We start from the raw sequence: 20,371 nt of genomic DNA, 5'->3' as shown, positions 1-20,371 counted from the left end.
TTATCTTAGATAGCAAGTTCCAGATTAGCCAGGGCTACACAGTGAGACCCTGGCTATAAAAAGGAAAAAAACAGGAAGAAAAAAAATGCAACATAGAAATATACAAGGCCCTAGTTTGATTCCAAGAACTTCAAGGGGAAACTAAAGCAAATGAAAATCATCATGAAGCAGGTCATGATGTCATTGATCTGTAATCCCAATTTAGAAGTAGAAGTAGAGGCAGGGGGATTAAGAGTTTAAGGTCAGATTCAGCTACATAGACAATTCAATGCCAGCCTGGATGAAGAAATCCTGTCTCAAAATGGAAGAAAGAGGAAAAAAGCAAAGAAAAGCATAAGATAACCATTTTATCTCAGAAAGACGACTAAAATTAAAAAGACAGAAAGAGACTGGAGAGACAGCTCAACAGTTGGTTAAGAACACTGGCTGCTCTTCCAGAGGATCTGGGTTCAATTCCTAGCACCCATATGGCATCTCACAACCATCTGTAACTTCAGTTTCAGGGGGTCCAATGCCCCTCTCTTCCAGCCCCTAAGGGCACTGCATCTGTGTGGTGCACAGACATAAATGTAGGCAAACAACAACAACAAAATAAAAAAAAACTCACATGCATAAGACAATAATAAAATTAAAAAGGCAAAAAGAGGGGTATTGTCTTAAAGTGACATCACTTTATCTGAGCTCTTTCTCTGTCCCACCAGCCAGCTCCCAAATAATGACACAGAGACTTCCTACTAATTATGAAAACTTGGCCTTATTCTATGCTTGTCCCACTGGTTCTTATAAATTAATTTAGCCTGTTTATATTCCTCTACATTTTAACTTGGAATTTTTACCTTTCTTTCAATCTGTATATCCTATTTTCCTGCTTCCTCCATCTCTGTCTCTCTGTCTGTCTGGCCCCTGACATCTCTGATGGAGGAAGGTCATTGGTTAATAAAGAAACTACCTTGGCCCATTTGATAGGCCAGCCCTTAGGTGGGTGGAGTAAACAGAACAGAATACTGGGAGGAAGAGGAAGTGAGGTAAGATGCCATGCCTCTGCTCTCCAGGGCAGATGCCATGAAGCTCCGACCCAGGATGGACATAGGCTAGAATTTTCCCAGTAAGCATACCTTGTGGTGCTACACACATTAATAGAAATGGGCCAAGCACTGTTTATATGAATACAGTTTGTGTGTTGTTATTTTGGGGCATAAGCTAGCCAGGTGGCTGGGAGCTGGGTGGCAGGAATGCAGCCCGCAGCTCCTCACTACACATCTCCTCCTCTCAAACATGATAAAAATATAAACTAACATAATATAAAATTTTGAAATTAATAAAAAACAGTAAGGGTAAGAGAGTATGAAGAGAAAAGAGAAAGAGTGAGAGAGATATAGAGGGAAAAAGAGAAGAAAGAGGAAAGTGTGGAATAGGAGAAGGCAGAAGCTCCCTCCTTAGAAGAAGAAGGGAAGGAGGGGGGGTAGGGAAGGGGAGGGAGGAAGCAGGATCAACTTGCCTCCTTGGGAAGGGGAAGATAGGGAGTGGGCAGAGCGTGTCTCTTAAAGGGACAGGGTACACAGGAGACTGGGCAGGCCAGCAGAATTATAATTATAACATCTAATAAACCTTTATTTTTACAAGTAAAGAAAAAAATCCAAACATATGTGGTGAGAGAGAGATGTTGGGATCAGGTCCTGCTCTAAGTTACACCCTACTGTGGACAGGGGGTTTTCAAACTGAGCTTTATTCGCAAACACTCCATTTACATGCAGTCTTTGACTCCACTTTGAAGATAGTGGGAAGTGTGGACACACACACTGCACTGTTTGTCCCACATCACCCGTGCAGCACAGACAGATGAATAATTGATCCCTGAGAGTAGAAAGTGTGTTACCCTATACACTTATTGGGGGTAAATTAGGATTGGAATTTGGACATATTGTAAACATATATGGAAACCAGGCCAAAGAATGTATTGGACACACCAGACTGAGGAAAAGGTGTGACTCCCACACATGAATTTTCAAAGAGAGAAATGCATAACTCTGAGGTGGCAACTACACCCACGAAGCTGTGATCTTGAGGGACGAGGAGTCAGGCAGACAGATAGGGAGAGGGGCCACGACTAACTAATGAAGATGGAGAACTACCAAGATGTCTGACTTCCTCCTTTCCTTCTGGATCTGAGACAAAAGCCTAAAACAAAGGCCTTGTGGGCTTTTTCTCCTGTCAGTAGGGCTCCCACTGCTGAGGGACTGGTTCAGCACATTCGCGGTAGGGACAGGATGAGTGTACACAACAGTGTGGACCCACCAGTCATCCTGTCTTATGTCAAACTGACCAACCCTAAATCAGAAGAAAACCCTCCAGAGGCTTTGAAAACTCCCAGCCTTCAGAGAGAGAGTGGGCTGTCTGTGCGTTTCCAGGGCGGCTCTCCACCACTGCCTCCCCACAACCCGCAAGCTGATGTTGACCAACTCACTGCCATTTAAGCCTTCAGTGGTGTTCACTTTCTCTCCTGTGGGGGTCGTCCTTGTTCAAGTTGTTTATGATTTCTCTACAAATGTATAAAAAACTGAGAGACGGAATTAAAAAGAGGATTTCCATCTTATCACAAAAGCAAACTTCCAGGAACGCAGAATCTTCTCTCCTTGGAGCACAGTGGAAACTTCCCGAAAGGCAGCAGTGGCCTGTTCTGTTGACTTCCTCCCAGGGTTCAGTTTGGTTGCCTCAGCACAGTGAAAGGGATTTTAGGATAGCCCTAATCTGTGGGGAAAGACTAACATGCTTGCAGTTCTGGTCTGAGAAGTCCTTCTGTCTATGTGTTGCTTTATTGAATAAAGCATATAAAGCCAGTGGATTTGCAGAATAGGGCAAGGTGGTAGTTACAAGCAGATAGAGGAGGAGAGAGAAGGTGGAGTCAAGGAAAAGCCACATAGCCACTGCCTGTGACAGATGCCTCCACTGGGACCTGCCAAAACTTTACTGGTAGGCCACAACCTTGTGATAATGCACAGAATAATTGAGATGGGTTAGCTTAGGATATGAGTTAGCTAGAAATACGATTAAGCTATCGGACAAACAATATTGCAATTAATACAGATTTCTGTGTGATTATTTTGAGTCAGGGTGGTCAGAAAATGAATTGGCAGCCTCCAACTATAGATTGCTAAAGGAGTAAATCACAAAACAATCCCATACCAGTTTGGAATTATGATTAATCAAAGGGTTATTTATTTAAAGGGGAAAACTTACAGATCACTGTCCTAGACAACAGCCCTCTTGCATGATCAGGAAAAGAGTCTGGTAGCCAGAAGCAGAGTTCAAAGCAAGAGAGGGAGTGCACAGCTACTGCTGCTTTTTCAAGCCAAAGAGACCACACCCAAGTGGGCAGGTATCTTAAAGGTTATTGGCTAAAGGAGCAAAAGGAGCTGCCCCAACAGATTGACTCACCAATGTGCATGAGCTAAATCCACATAAAACCTGAGAGATCTTGGAAAGGAATTCTAGACACATACACACAAAGAAACAACAACAACAACAAAAAAGTTTAGCCATGCTTTTTATTTTGGATGGGCTATGTTTGCTGACAGTGTGCTGTGGCTCCTTTAAGAGATGCTCCTGATTCAGTAGCACACACACACACACACACACACACACACACACACAGCATGGTTCCAAAGTAGAAGCTTTGGGTACTGTGCTGTCAGTATGAACTCTTTCAAAAGGCTGAGCACTTGAATGTGGTTTGTGGGCATTGTGCTGCAAGTTACTTGGTGGCAGTATGGGCCAGCTGGTTACCAGAGTTTAGGTGGTGAGCATGGCTCCCACCTGGCAGTCTCAGAAGCAGTGAACAGACCTCTTCAATGTTGGACTGGGCTGAGCCAACAGGCAGGACTGCTGAGTTGGTCCTAGCCATGCCCATTTAGCATTTTTTTTTAAAAGGTGCTTCTGGTCAGAAAATAATTATAGATACAAAGACAGATCCAGATTTTTTTTTTAAAAAGACCTCTAAATGGGTCACAGCAAAAGAAACCCTAGCTAAGACACTGAGCTAACATCTACTGCTGGAATGCCTCTTCATACCACAGCCTCAAACCGCAGCACTTAACACCCCCTATAATTTGTTCAGCCATCATTATATTTCAAAGGGCTCTTACTTTTCTGGTCCTCCAAATGGGGATGCTTTGTGATGGATTTCATTCATGTAACGACATCAGACACTCCTGGAACTCGAAAGTCTCGTATTGTGAAAATCAGCCTTTTGTTAAAGGCTTCTCTGAGCAGACCCAAGACCTTTCTTCCCTCCTGATTATCAGGCAAGTATGCAGTTCGTCGTGTTCCATGTTAGGGCTTTCCTGGGTTTGGGTGCTCATCCTGTATGAGGAAAGGAAAATATTAAATAAAAAATGGCATGCCTCTGAAACTTACTAAAGGTGTATGCATTATAGGTGAAGTCTACTGAAAACCAAAAAGAGAATGCTGTTTTGCTCATATTCTGAATAATTCATAGTTCTCCTCTTCAGATTACAGTCATACCCACCCAACTCCCCCCATCCTGACATATGGTCTCTACCTAAAAAAAAAAGTCATGAAAGGCTAGATGCACAGCTTGGCACTGCTTCCTTGGCATGCACAAGGGACTGGATTCAGCCTCCAACACTGTTGAAATAGCTGAAAAGACATCCAAGTTCTAAGCGAACAGTATGGCCTCTAAGAGCTATTGTGTCCCTACCACAATCACTGAATGAGTACCCGGGAAAATCAGCGTCTAAGAGGATACAGAATGACCCCTTGGGTGCTGGTAACTCTAGCAGAGCCAAAAGAAACTCACGTTCCCTGGTACACTTACTGTTTGGATGCCACTTTCTATAATGTATTGAATCTCAATTGTGCCACAGTCTTCATAACCCGGAAGTAACTGTCTTGAAGTGGTGAAAGTCATGGTTCCTTGTGGCTGGTTCCCTTTCTGGATACCATAGGACGTCTGACACAGAGGACAGACAGGCTTGAATGACAAGGCCTTGGTGATACAAGAGGAGCAGAATTCATGCTTGCACTTAGGGAGCACAGGCTTGTTGCTAATGGTTTCCATGCAGATGGCACAGGAGTCTTTTTTATCATTTACTTTCAAGGCCCCAGAGCAGTCAGCAGAGCCTCTGAGAGGAGGTGAAGCTGCTTCTGTGTCATTCCTGTCGACATCCATGGGTGTCTCATGATTCACATTTAAGCTCTCTCCAGACAGTAGGGACAGTGCCATTCTTTTGAAGACATACTGCTTTGTCTCTGGATGCTGATTAGACAAACCAATCAAAGTTATTGACTTGATATATCACAAAGTGTGTATTTGAGTGCTTTATTGTTTTTTAAGTCAAGGGCACTGCTGCTCTTCCAAAGGACCTGAGTTCATTTCCCACAACCATCTGTCATGGGATCTGATGCTCCTTTCTGACGTAAAGTCATACATGTACATAGAGTACTCATATAGCTAAGATAAATAAATCTTTTTTTAAAAAAAGTGCAATCCAGATCCCTCATCATCAGGCTCAAAAATATCAGGTGAAGATCCCCACTTGTGGGAGCCCATGTGTGACTCAGTTTCCATCTGGAAACATTTCTGACTTAAAGAAGTCATTTGAGTTCAAGCTTGCTTGCCTGATCTGCTTTTTCCAGTAAAAAAGTTCTGATTAAGCCCGTGGTAAAGAGCATTTTTGCCCAAGAGAAAGGGCACATTATTAAGATCTGGGATGGGGTGTGCCAGTTGGAGGCCCTCCTTATTAGACTTCAGAAGCAGCTTAGCTGACTGAGATAAGGAACTGGATTTAGCTTCCTCCCAAGGACAGTGCAGGGAGGTGGCTAGCTGACTGGACCGCCCTTTGTTCTGCCTTCTGACTGTATTTAGCATAAATGCTGGCTGAGCAATAAACTTGGGGCTGTTTGGTATTTGCCTTCAGTCCTCCTGGTCTATCCTGTTTCTGTCTTCACTTCTCCTAATCTGCCATTTCCTATAACCTCGCACTCCCTCCAGGCACCCTTGCTGATTCCTGTTGGAGTGGACTCGGACACCCACTGGATAAAATCCTACACCCTGTCTCACAGTACCCTTTCCTGTCCCTAGCTCTCTCCCTTGCTCACTGCCTCCCCCTCCTCTTGCCTCATTGAGCTTCAGTTCCTGTGAGGCCTGTGCGTGTGCTTCCCTCAGCCTAGAATGTTCTTAACTACAAAACCAGGAAGCTAGAGAAAGGTCTGAAGTGTTCCCATTTTACAGCTGGGCCTGAGTTTCAGTTTCCTAAAAGGACAATGAGGGAGACAGCACATACCGGGCCTGAGGCAGCTCCTACAATACCTCAAGGTAGTGACCAAAAAGGACAGTTCCTGTAATCTCCCTAAAACATACCCTGCCTTGCCCAAGTATGATCTAAAATGGCAAAATTATAACCACAGCCAATTAAAAATGTACTAATGTAGCTACAGCCTGCTTAACCAATTATATTTGAGGTGACCTAACTGTCACCAAAACTCCCCTTAGCTGTGCTTAAAAGGAGCCTGCCCGTTCCCCTCGGGGTTGTCGCCATTTTGTACAGGTGAACGGCCTCACATATGCCGATAATAATCACTCCTCGCTCTTACATACTGATTGAGTCTGGGGTCTTCCTTCAGTGTTTCCTCAGACCCCTACACTAGGTCCTTTAATTTACTCATGTTCTCTAGATGAAGCATCATGTGGGTTTGTTTACACCTGTTTAGGACGGTGGCTCTGTCACTGTTCTCATCCTCCTTTATTCTTCCAGCACTTGTCACTGGAGAGAATTCTATCATACACATCTGTTTACCCTTCTTTGTTTCCCTTGCTCGATGTCAAGGCCCTAAGAGCAGTCCACACAGTGTTTGTGCCCCAAGCCCCACAACAGTGCCTGCCACACCTTACCCAGCCTTATCATTTACTGAATGCAGTTTTAATGGCTGGTGCCTTCTCATCATTTAAGCCTCAGGCTCAATGTCACCTCAGCAAGAAGTCTCCCATCTTCCCCTTGCATGCCTTCACCCTGTTGCTCTCTGACACAAAACTCCTTTTTTATTCTCCTACCACATCTCTGTGGTGGCGCAAATGAATGTAGACAGATTATATAGATATATACAGCTTTAATAAGGAAATAAACTTACAGGACCACAGGTTCCCGCGGTGTACCGGAAAAGTGGAGCAAAAGAAAAAGGGCTGCTGGGCTCACGCCCGGCAGATTTATCCGTAAACATTAGCCCGAGGCGAACACGCCCCCAATGGGTGGGGCTATGTCCCTACATCTCCCCCTTTTGTCTAAATAAGATAGAACCAAACCAAATACAACTATATACAATAATAACAAATAATAAATATAACAAACAATATTGAGGACAAAACTTTTGCTAAACATTCTATCTCAAGGAGTCTACATAACATAGAGAGTAACTACAATTATATAATCTTCAACTCCGTCAAAGATCTGAGAAGGGAATAAATATTACTTAACAATCAAGAGATATCCAAAATGTGCAACAATTGACAGAGACAACTGACTACCTGGGCAATCACCCAAAGTCTCGTTTGCAATGTTGAGTCAACCAACTTTGGCTAAGGCCTAACATAACTGGCATACCATTATTAAAGGCAAGGAACTTTCTTAGGACTATCCTACCCTGTCTTGGCAAGATAAGACAATCCTGTTTCATCCACTTAGGGATATTCTGTATCTTTGTCAGAAGTTGAGGTATGGGCTTTTCTTAACCCAAAGGCCAGTTCTGCCAAGAAGACAAGCTCCCAGTGGAGTGTCTTTGGTGCTCAACGTTCTCTTGGGAGTAGAGTGGTGTTGCCAGGAGTAATTGTGTCTCTTTGGCACAGAAATTTTAGGTTAGATTAAAGGCCATTTTCTACAGCTCTTCGAAGAGGCTGAAGATCATACTATCTATACTAAATATAATCTCTATGTAACTAAAAGACCTGATTAACTTAAAAATAAATATGACAAACATATAATTCTCAATACCTATCTAACTTTGAAGACTAAAAGAATAAACAACTGTGCAATATATGAAGACAATGATCTTCAACTGTAAACAATGTCATAGTATCAGAGGTAGAAATGTACAATGTAATATGGTAGATGTATCAATACAATATGGACAAAGTTATAAGCATACTCATACAAAAATAGAGGTAGGAACACTCACATTCAATATTCAACATATCAATATACAAGAAACAGTCACAAATACCAATCATCCCATAAAACCAGTTAATCCCCCTTCTTCTTCCTCTTCTCTCTCTTTTTTTTTTTTTTCAAAAAATTATCACCCCATCCCCTCAACCCTAAACCAACCACTAAAAGATGTCCCCAACCCTGAGGGCAAACTCTGTTGGGAGAGGGGACGTTGTCCTCTAAGATTGCTTCTAGCTGACATGGGGGCGACGTTCTTCTTAGGGGGTCCTGTGAAAGCAAATGATGGTAAAATTCCCAAATTAACCTTTGACCTAAGAAAATTGTAACTAGTCTCAGAGCGTTTTGAGAAGGTCCGACCAGAGTGTTGTCAAAAATGTCCACCATTCGAAATTGTCTCTTGTAGTTGGTACCAAAAAACAGGTCTAATATTAGCGCTTTAAAAAAAAAAATCATGACGTCATAAAAACCAGATGGAGTTGATGTTGTGGGGCCCCATCTTCATCCTGGAAACTTCAAAGATTACTGTAGGAAAATTTGTTGCTTGTTATGGGAAATTTAAACATTAACAACGAGGACATATACTGACATATAAAGAAAGACACAGATATGAGGAAAAGCAAAGAAAGTTTAAGACATATATATATATATATATAAAAATTAATACTTACAGAACAAGTCCCTCCATCAGTAATTAAATATTAGGGGTCCCTTAAATTCTTTGAAGATGGGTATTTTCCTGTGGAGATAAGAAGAGAACCCTGCCCCCAACCTATCTGTATTACTTACCATCAGTATGATTGCCATCCATGTGATTGAATTGTTATTTATCTTTCCCAACTGGCTTCTCTTCATCAAAACGAACCTTTATCAATTTTGATGGAATCCACAATTTTTCCTCACCTGTGGAGACAAAAGCAAATCCCCTTCCCCAACGCAGCACATCTCCTGGCTTCCATTGTGAGGTCAGCACATCCTTGAAATAAACTGGTTGATTTAGTTCAGTAGACTTTTCCATTATCCAACGTCTTTCTGCAGCCGATGTTCCCTTCTCATTAGCGTTGAGGAAATTCAAGGTTAACAAAGCACTATGTAACCTATTTCTGGGGGTGTTTTCCACCCCTTTCTGTTTGTTCAACATATCCTTTATAGTTCGATTTGATCTTTCTATGACTGCTTGACCTGTAGGATTGTATGGTATACCTGTAACATGCTTGATATTGTAACAATCAAGAAACCATTTCATTTTCCTAGAGACATAAGCAGGACCATTATCTGTCTTTATTTGTGTAGGTATACCCATAATAGCCATGACTTCTAATAAATGAGTGATAACTGAATCAGCTTTTTCTGAACTTAAAGCCGTTGCCCACTGAAAGCCTGAATACGTGTCAATGGTGTGATGAACATATTTTAATTTGCCAAATTCTGCAAAGTGGAACACATCCATCTGCCAGATTTCATTCCTTTGGGTGCCCTTTGGATTAGCCCCTGCAGGCAGTGGCGTTTGGTTATAGAAAGAGCAAGTAGGGCATTTCTTTACAATCTCCCTAGCTTGTTGCCATGTAATAGAAAACTCTTTCTTCAAACCTTTGCTATTAACATGATGTTTTTTATGAAATTCAGAGGCTTGTAGCACACTACCAATCAATAATTGATCAATTTCTGCATTACCTTGTGCTAGAGGACCTGGCAGACCCGTATGGGATCGGATGTGTGTTATGTACACAGGGCAAAGCCTGTTCCTAATCAAATCTTGCACCTGGATAAACAAAGAGGTTAGTTCTGTATCATCAGGTATAAATTCAGCAGTTTCAATATGTAAAATAACTCTTTCTGCATATTGTGAATCAGTAACTATATTAATAGGTTCTTTAAAATCCCTTAGCACCATAAGAATGGCATATAATTCTGCCTTCTGGACAGAATCATAAGGACTTTGTTCCACCTTACCCAAGTCTTCTGATTTGTAACCTGCCTTCCCTGATTTATTGGCATCAGTATAGAACGTACGGGCTCCAGTTATTGGAGTATCACGGACGATTCGAGGAAGGATCCAAGAAGTTCTCTTTATGAAGTTAAGCCTCTTGCTTTTTGGATAGTTGTTATTAATGTCTCCCAAGAAATTAGCACAAGCTCGTTGCCATGGTTCATTATCTTCCCATAATTTCTTTAGTTCATCAGCAGTGAAAGGCACTATAATTTCTGCTGGGTCTATGCCTGCTAGTTGACGAAGTCTCAACTTGCCTTTTATAATTAACTCAGAGACTTTTTCTACATAAGTTTTCAGTTTCTTACTTGGTTTATGTGGTAAAAAGATCCATTCCAAGATAATATCATCTCTCTGCATTAAAATTCCTGTAGGGGAAATTTTTGATGGTAGTATGACGAGAATACAGTCGAGCTCTGGATTTACCCTATCCACATGTGCCTGTTGTAATTTTTCCTCAATCATCGTCAGTTCCTTTTCTGCTTCAGCTGTTAATTCTCTGGGACTGTTTAAATCTTTGTCACCATCCAAGGTTTTGTTCAAATGAATTATTAGATCAGGTGTTATCCCAATAGCTGGCCGTAGACTGGAAATGTCCCCTAATAGTCTTTGAAAGTCATTAAGAGTCCGTAGGCGATCTCTCCGAATTTGTGCCTTTTGTGTCTTAATTTTTTGTAAACCTATTTTATAACCTAAATAATTAACAGAATCTCCCTTCTGAATCTTTTCAGGAGCAATTTGCAATCCCCATTTTGGTAAAAGTATTTTTATTTCTTCAAACAGTCTGTTCAAGGTATCCATGTTTGAATCGGATAACAAAATGTCGTCCATGTAATGATATACTATCGATTTGGGGAATTTCTTGCGTATTATTTGCAATGGTTGATTCACAAAATATTGGCACAGGGAGGGGCTATTTAACATTCCCTGGGGGAGGACGGTCCAGTGGTACCTCCTCGAAGGTTGAGAATTATTATAAGTAGGCACTGTGAAGGCAAATTTTTCTCTATCTTCTTTTTGTAAAGGTATAGTGAAAAAACAATCCTTTAAATCAATAACTATGAGAGGCCATCCTTTTGGCAATAAAGAGGGCAAAGGAATTCCAGATTGCAGAGGGCCCATAGGTTGAATAACCTTGTTGATAGCCCTGAGATCTGTCACCATTCTCCATTTACCTGATTTTTTCTTAACCACAAATACAGGAGAATTCCAAGGGCTGGTAGATTCTTCTATATGTCCAGCATCTAATTGCTCTTGTACCAACTGTTCTAAAGCCTGTAACTTTTCCTCAGCTAAAGGCCATTGCTTTGTCCATATTGGTTTCTCAGTCAACCATTTTAAAGGCAAGGCTGTTGGTATCTCTGAAGGGACATCAATTGCTTGTTCTTGTACAGCCCGAATGGCCGGTTTTCTCCGTTTGTAATATCTTTTAATATTATCCCCAGAAATATAGGCTCTAGAAGTAGCAGGAATGTTAATTTGGGTATTCCATTGTTGTAATAGGTCACGACCCCATAAATTCATTGCAATATTGGCTACATATGGCCTTAATTTTCCTATTTGTCCCTCTGGTCCTATACATTCAACCCATCTCGTGCTCTGCCTTACTCGAGATAGGGTTCCAATTCCCAGGAGCTGAACATTTACATTCTGAAGAGGCCAATATGGATGCCAAGATTCTGGGGTAATGATACTTACATCCGCACCTGTGTCCAGCAGGCCAGTAATAAAAATGCCATTTACACACACTCTCAGCTTTGGTCTTTGGTCATTTATAGAAGTTTGCCAAAACACACGGAACTCATCTTTCTGATCATTATTGCTTGTAACAGTAGGCATGGGGCTTTCTAATTGTCCTGACGAGTCACGTTCTCTGTAGTAACTGGAAATGACTGAACCATGTTTGCTATGGGGGCCTGTGAGGCCCCCCCTCTCACGTTTCCCGTCTGTATCAGGTTGCCTTGTCTATCTCTTGTAGACCTGCACTCATTCGTCCAGTGTCTGCCCTTTCCACATCTTCTACATAAACCTGAAGGCTGAGTCCTCCTATTTCTGTTATTTCTAGAAGATGCATTATTATTATTTCTGAAAATCCGTTGTCTACAATTCCTTTTCATATGACCCATTTTGCCACAATTAAAACATTTGGTATTCTGATGTCTCCTTTTACCATTGGAAATTGATTCTTCTACCCATGCTTCAGTGCCATAGTCAAATTTATCAACATCTAGTGTATGCAAGACCCATTCTTCTAATGGCGCTGATCTGAGCTTTAAAGGTCCCAAAATCCTTTTGCATTCCACATTTGCATTTTCATAAGCCAAAGTCTCGATCATTATACGTCTTGCTTCTGGGTCAGATATCCCTATTTGTACAGCTTTAGTTATATATACAGCTTTAAAAAGGAAATAAACTTACAGGACCACAGGTTCCCGCTGTGTACCGGAAAAGTGGAGCAAAAGAAAAAGGGCTGCTGGGCTCACGCCCGGCAGATTTATCTGTAAACATTAGCCCGAGGCGAACACGCCCCCAATGGGTGGGGCTATGTCCCTACACATCTCTGTCTTTGAAGTGCTTTTCCTCAGTTCATTTACTTCCTTACGATCTGCAGACCCCCTGACTCACTACGGGCTGCATGAGGACAGGAATCTTGTCCCTGTTTATTCACGTCTGTAGCCCGGTACCTGGAGCAGCATCTGGCTCACAGCTAGTGCCCAGCTAAGGCTGCTGGACCAAAAGGGCAGAAGCGGTGATCTAGGGGCAGTTGTAGCATCAGTGCCAGCTCTTCTGTCAACACTCACCTCCTGGACAATAGCGTCATCAGAATTGTAAACAGGCCCTTCATCAGACAGTGCTTCATCCAGAGACTGGGTCACAGATGGAGGACTGCAGCTTGGAGCCTCATCTGGTTGTGTCACAGATGGAGGACTGGAGCTTGGAGCCTCATCTGGCTGTGTCAGAGATGGAGGACTGGAGCTTGGAGCCTCATCTGGCTGTGTCACAGATGGAGGACTGGAGCCTGGAGCCTCATCTGACTGTGTCACAGATGGAGGACTGGAGCTTGGAGCCTCATCTGGCTGTGTCAGAGACGGAGGACTGGAGCTTGGAGCCTCATCTGGCTGTGTCAGAGATGGAGGACTGGAGCTTGTGTCCTCCACTGGCTTTTTCGTGGTTTCCAGGAAAAATGGTCACAGGTTTGCCATCAATCACCATCTGGTGCTCTCTCTTTTTCAGAACTCTCTCCTTAGCTTCAGGGGAGACATGAAACACACATTCACAGGGAAATGAGAGAGAACTTACAGATGACCCCCAGTGTCCTCTCTGGGTTGATTCTAGGAACTTCTGAAAGCACCAAATCCATAAATCTCCCTTATATGTTTAGGACTTTCACACAAGCGACCCATATTCTCCCATTTGGTTTTTGTTTGCTTGGTTTTTTTTGTTTGTTTGTTTGTTTGTTTTTGAGATATATAATCCTTGCTGTCCTGGAACTTCTTAAATAGACCAGACTGGCCTTGAACTCACAGACTTCTGACTATTTCTGCCTCCAGAGTGCTGGGATTAAAGGAGTGTGCCACCACACATGGCTTTCCACACACTTTTAAGAATCTCTAGACAGCTTTAATCCCTCACACAAGGTAAACACTATGGAAATACATGTTATGTTGTATTGTTTAGTTGGATGAATCCTATAATGCAGCACTGTTGTCTAAATTTCCTCAAGATCAAAACATTCTATCCTGCAGGGAAGTTCATAGAGCCACAAGGTAAACAAATTAAAATACCTTGAGGAAGTCCCTGAATCTGACCAGATTCACTAGGTTCCTTCCTGCTAGAGTAATCAATAAAGACTGCTGAGAGTCGCTCTGAGACTGGCAGGACAGAACTGCAAGGAAAACTCAGAAAAGCAGCACTGACTCTAAGAGAAGACAAGCAGTAATCAGAAACGAACTGAGTTGCCTGGAAGAGGTTTAGACCAGAGCTCCTTGGACCTGCTGAGGACCTGTAGCCTATGCAGTGTGCTCTAGATTCCCAGGGTTATGAGCTGTCACCCATGCTAAGCTGCGCTCTGTGCTGCAGCTGTCTTTGAGTCATTTCTGCTCCTGTACGTAGTCCTGTAAAAAACCTCGATAAAAGCCATTGGTTCATCAAGTTGAGCTTTGGTGGGATCCTTCCTTTGGTCTGTGTAGGCTCCTTATCCAAGGTGAGTGGACATGTGTGTTGTGTCTCCCCAGGAAGAGTTTTGTGTCCCAATAAGAACAGAGGACCTGAGCCTTGTGTCTGGCATTCTGCCATAGCAGGTTGTTGATGGGAGAAAGTTATCTGGAACTCAAAAGTAGTCAGCATAAGCTTTACTGTAGAACATCATTTGTTATTAAAAGACACATTTCTAGTCTGGGAATGAAGGTATACATTAATAATCCTAGCACTTTAACAGTAGAAGTAAATTAGGCAAGGGGATCACAAGTTCAAGGCCAGCCAAGAGCAAGACCCTGTCTCAAAGTGATGAGGGCAAGTCTATGCTTCTGAATTGGTCTTAAACCCTCATCTCAATGACATAGAATGATATTGTATAGTTATGTAGGTAAACCCCTGCCAAACTAATAAACCGAAAGTTCAGAATGATTTAAATGTATATACAATAACTGTTTCACAGATAAGAATACATAAGAATGTTCCCATTGTACATCTCCAGGGAGCTTTTGACTTTTTTTTTTTAAGGGATGATATATTACTTTTGTAATCCTTAGAAACAAGCCAATGGAATCATTATTTACAACAGGTGCTTGGGTGTCGCTCAGTTGGAGGAGCACTTGCCTGGCTAGCACAGGACTCTGGGTTCCTGCTTCAATTCCCATTTCCATACTTTCCTTTCTCCTCTCAAGGCTGTCTGCTGGGTAACTGGGCAACTCAGATAGCAAATGGAAGCTATTCCTAGGAAGCAGCCAAACCAGGTCAGGGGCTGGGCACATCTAAAGCTCTGTCCCCCACTGTGGGATGGAGAAAGTCTGTGGGAGGCAGCGGCTCCCACAGGCAGTGCCATGCTCCCATGGGCTCTCCTGAGAAGCTTGAGTGGGTCTGTCTGGACACCTGCACCCGACCCTGGCCCGGTTCTGCTGTCCCGACTCACCTGCCCTTTCTAGGAAGTTTACCTCGAAGGTGTGGGGGGCACTGGGGCCCACGGCCTGGACACTGCACTCCCCGCCTCCGGAGGCCCGGCTCTGGAAGTATATCTCTAGTTCCCTGTGGGCCCGGGAGATGGACTCCGGCAGCCGAACGAGCAGCGGGGACGGCGGACAGGGACTGGAAGCCATGGCTGTCGGCGTCTGGCTCACCTAGCGCTTAGGGACTGTGCACCTCACAAGACAGAGCAAAGAGTCCTGCCCCAGAGACCTGGGCTGCAAAGTTTCAGTTTCCTTTCCCAGGAGGCCCCTCCCTGTTCCCTGCAGAGCCACCTCCTTTCCTCCTTTCTTTCTCTGAATTCTCCAAGGACCTTCGCCCCAGTGAATACGTTGGTGGAGAAGTAATTTCTCTAAGGTCCCAGGTTGCCTTCTTCTGTTGCACGATTGGAAGTGGCAAGAACTGGCATCAGACTTCCTAGGGAGGGTGTAGAGCAGCAGAGGGCTAAAAAGATCTTCCCATGTTTGTGCTCTTTGAAACTATATTGTTTGGATTAATATTTCCTGAGATGTGATTCTGAATTCAACTTATAGTTACTAGTTTTCATAGAAATTGAGGGCGTTTACCTGGCTGGTGACCGGTTAGATGGGTACTTAGGAATTTTCTGCTCTGGGTCCTTAAGATAGCCAGCAACACAGATCTGCTTTCTATCCAGAGTCCCCAGAGAGTGAGGTGGAGAGGCACCTGACCACAAGAGTAGGTACCTGTGAACAAAGCAAAAAGCCAAGGCCTCAGCCGGGCGATGGTGGCGCACGCCTTTAATCCCAGCACTTGGAAGGCAGAGGCAGGCGGATCTCTGTGAGTTCGAGACCAGCCTGGCCTACAGAGCTAGTTCCAGGACAGGCTCCAAAGCCACAGAGAAACCCTGTCTCAAAAAACAAAACAAAACAAAACAAAACAACAACAACAAAAAAGCCAAGGCCTCCAAGAGCTGGTTTCAAGCAGAACCTTAAGGTGAGGTGGGGGAGGGGAGGAGAGTACCCCAGGCTGGGAGAGCTGTACTCTGAAGTCCCTGAGAGCTCAGTCCCAGGCCTGGGAGCAGATGAGATGGGTCAGGGAGAGGATGAAGGTTCTTTTAGAGCTACAGTGTCAGCAGAAATGCAGTGGAGATTATGTGTGTTAACTGTAAAGTTTATCACCATTGTTTAACTTGTATACAAGGCGATGGCCCTTCTTGGTTGTCGATGTGACGCCACCTGGAATCAGCTAACACCCAAGCTAGCTAGGAAGTGCTTGTGAGGAGTTCTCTCTCTCTCTCTCTCTCTCTCTCTCTCTCTCTCTCTCTCTCTCTCTCTCTCCTACCTACCTCTAACTCCCCAGCACTGGGAATAAAGGTGTGCACTCCCACGCATCTTTTTTTCTTAACTTGATTTTATTTTATGTGCATGTGTGGATGCCTTACACATGTGTGTTCACCTCATGTGTGTCTGGTGCCCATGGCTACTAGAAGAGAGTGTCAGATCCCCTGGTACTAGAGTTACCAGCAGATATGAACTGGTCAATGTGGCTGTAGGGAATTGAATCCCAGTCCTCTGTGAGAGCAGCAATGGCTCTTACCCACTGAGATTCCTTCCAGTCTTTAAAAAAAAAAAAAAAAAAGGAGCTTTAAACCACCTTAGATATTTCTTTGAACTGTCTTAAAGCCTACAAGAACATCATCAGAAGAATCATCATTAGGTTTTTGACCCAGAATGTCATCTGCAGTGAAGCCTTTATTGAGGACACAAAAGTCAGGTCTTCCTTGTTCAAGTTGTTCATGGTTTCCCTATGAACCTATGGAAAACTGAGAGATGGAATTAAAGAGATGATTTCCAATTTATCACTAAAGCAAACCTCCAGGAAATCCAAATCTTGTCTCCTAGGAGCAGCAGTGGAAACTGGCTTAGAGAACAACAGATCCCTGTCACCCTAGCTGTGGACTGGGGAGCACTCAGCCTCCCTGGTAGGTGACTTCCTTTCTGTCATTGGTTGTTTTTTGAGATAGGGTCCCAGAATGTCAGGATCTCAGTATTGGCTGTCCTGGAACTCACTGTGTAAACCAGGCTGGCCTTGAACTCACAGAGATCTGCCTGACTCTGCTTTCCAATTGCTGGGATAGAAACCATGCTCCACGTAGGTGGCTCCTCAGAAAGGAACAAGACAGAGGGACATTCCAAAGAGGAAATATACAAGGCAGTGACCAGAAGGACAAGAAGATAGTCAGTGTTTGGTAAAACTGATGTTCTAGTGTAGAATGGACCATAGGGTTTTGTGCTGATAGGAAGATAGCTAAACAGAATAAAAAGTGTTCTATGGCCAAGCTAGCTGAAGAACTGAGATTTTATTTTTAGGCCAGTGATTTTTAAAAATGTGGTCCCCAGACCAGCAGCCTCAGCATTACTTCGGAGCTAGCTAGAAGTGTACCTTCTTGTGTCCATTTGCACACCTATTGGGTTAGAAACGCTGGGGGTAGGTAATAACAATCTGTACCCAGGTAAGCCCTTTAAAAAAGTATGTGTGTGTGTGTGTGTTGTGTGCGCATGCACACGTGTGCACATGTGTGTCACATGTGTGCAGGTAGCATATGAGTGAAGGTGCCCAGGAGGCCAGAAGTGGTGCCAGATCCCCTAGTATTACAGTTACAGGTGATTGTGAGCCTTCAAGAACTCTTAGCCACAGAGGATCAATCCAGCACTGTATCCAGTAGAGTCTAACCTATGATCAAGCTCACAAAGCACTAGTTGGCCACCAAAGGCCACCTCATAAAAGAGATTAGATCAGAGTTGTTCTCTCAAAACATAGTGAGGGGTGTGAATAATATTGTATTGTGTATATTAAACCCATTTTTTAAAAAAATATTATTTGTATGCATATGAATATTACCTGCCATGTATGTATGTGCAATGTGTGTGCCTGGTGCTCATGTAGATCATAAGAGGGTGTCAAGGCCTTTAACTCCCAGCATAAAGGAGGCAGAGGCAGGCCTGGTCTAGAGAGGAGAGGGTCTCAGATCTCTGGAACTGGATTCAGACACATCTGAGACACCATGAGGGTGTTGAATGATCTTCTATATGAGCAGCAAGTACTCTTAACTGCCGAGCTGCCTCTCCGACCCTGAGAAACCCATTTTCAGGATCCATTCACCCAGAGATGGGCACATAGGCTAATCCATGAGCTGGCTTCGGTGACCTGTGATGCGGTGGATGTAGGTGTACAGGGACCTGGGGATCACATGTAGAGCAAAGTAAGTTGAACGTAGAAAAACAAATACTGCATGTCAGGAGGTGGCATGAGGCCCAGAGAGCACCAAGGGTGGTGGTAAAGATGATACAAGTGTACCGCATAAAACATCTGTGGAAACCTATTGTTATTGTACAAATAATACGTGCTTTAAAGGGAGTAGTGGTAGTGACCTGGGAAGAAGCGAGACCGAGTCTCCCGGTGAGAGAACGACAAGGAGGCAAGAAACAGTGAAACTTGAGCTATAAGAAGAGGTGGGACCAGAAGTAGTGGACAGGAGGGTGCAGCGGGGAGAGGAGCCAACCCGGCACCAGGACTACACTAAATAAGCGTGTGTTTCACAGTGACTTATGTTTTCCTGGAAAATAGATCTGAGCTCCCTCCACTAGAAAACCAGGCACCCAAAGTTGACTCCTGGGGTCCTTTCCAGCTCAGTTACCAAGTGAGCAAAGCTGCCAGGTGGCCTGCTATGTCTTTTTAGGGCTCTTGTGTGGTGGCAGCCTGCCCGGTGGTAACACCTAGGGATGTGTTGGCTCCTGTCTCTTTATATTCGCTGCCTTGAGCCTGCAAATCGTGAGCATATTAATCTTGGCCCCAGTCACGGTGTTTTAGAGGCCACAGCACCCGACCAATTACTACTAGCACCGTGATGGCTAAAGAAACTCCACCTTGGTACCCACTACCGTTGTCTCTGATTCCAGTCCCTGGAAGATACTAGTAACCCTGATTTCCATCCAGAAATATACAACCATTACTATCTACATGTTCCAATATGACTAACTGCCTTTTGACTTCTGTGACCTGCTTATGCAGACATATGAGGACTATTTTGAGGTCACCTGGACCACGTAATGTTGGCAGAGTGGAACAGCTCTTGGTTTTCAGGCGCAGATATTCAGGTCTTCATCTGGTTTTCTCCTCTAGAGATCCTTCTCTGGCTCTCATTTTGTGTGGTGATCTCAAGTTCGGCTCAGAGATTGTTGTCCTGCCAGCAGCAGCTCTAATAAATTTAATGCGTTATAAATCTGACTGGGTCTGTGGTCTTCCTGGGCTTCCAAAGTCGATAGTACTACTAGAAGTAAGAATGCTAGATACTACTATTAATAATGATAATGATAATAATAATAATAATAATAATGCTACCTCTACTACTAATGCCAAGTAATACTAGTACTAATGCTAACTACTACTAATAATAATAATAAGGCTAAACAAACTCCCTTATACAGATCAATCAGCAAAACTCTGAACCAGGAGATAAGACTAAGAAAGTTCCAGAGAAACCCTGTCTCAGACAAAAAAAAAAAAAAAAAAAAAAAGGATTAAGAAAGTTAAACAATAGTTTGATTTTCCTCCTAACTTCTATCTTGATGTTATTTTTAAGGAAATATTAAATATCTTCAGTTTTAAATACTTTTTCCTTTGGAGAGAAGAGTGCCCCACCTGCTTCTGGTGCTCAGTGAGTAAGGACAGGGCAATAGGTCTGATAGGAGACGAAATATGCTTCCTATAACTCAAAAAGATGAAGCCTGTAGCCTGTTTAAAAAAGCAAACATTTATTGGGCTGGAGAGATGCATCCATGGCTAAAAGGGCACTTGCTGCTTTTGCAGAGGGCCTGGGTTCCATTCCCAGCTTACATGATAGTTCTCAACTGTCAGTAACTCTGGTTCCAGGAGATCCATACACCCTTGTCTGATCTCTGAAGACACTCTATATATGCAGTGCACACACATACATGTAAGCAAAACACTCATACGCATTAGATAAAACAAAGCAAAAATCCTGTATTTGTTGGTGTGTTAGTGC

At 43.3% G+C, this 20,371-nt stretch overlaps 1 pseudogene; it reads right to left on the bottom strand.

Annotated features, from left to right (window-relative positions):
- Positions 1 to 4,138: 4,138 nt before the first annotated feature.
- On the bottom strand, positions 4,139 to 15,479 carry LOC130871278 (E3 ubiquitin-protein ligase DTX3L-like; annotated as a pseudogene).
- Between the last annotated feature and the right edge of the window lie 4,892 nt (positions 15,480 to 20,371).

This window comes from Chionomys nivalis, chromosome 3 (assembly GCF_950005125.1).
Source record: "Chionomys nivalis chromosome 3, mChiNiv1.1, whole genome shotgun sequence".
Lineage (NCBI taxonomy): Eukaryota > Metazoa > Chordata > Mammalia > Rodentia > Cricetidae > Chionomys > Chionomys nivalis.
This window is presented reverse-complemented; position numbering and strand designations above follow the sequence as displayed.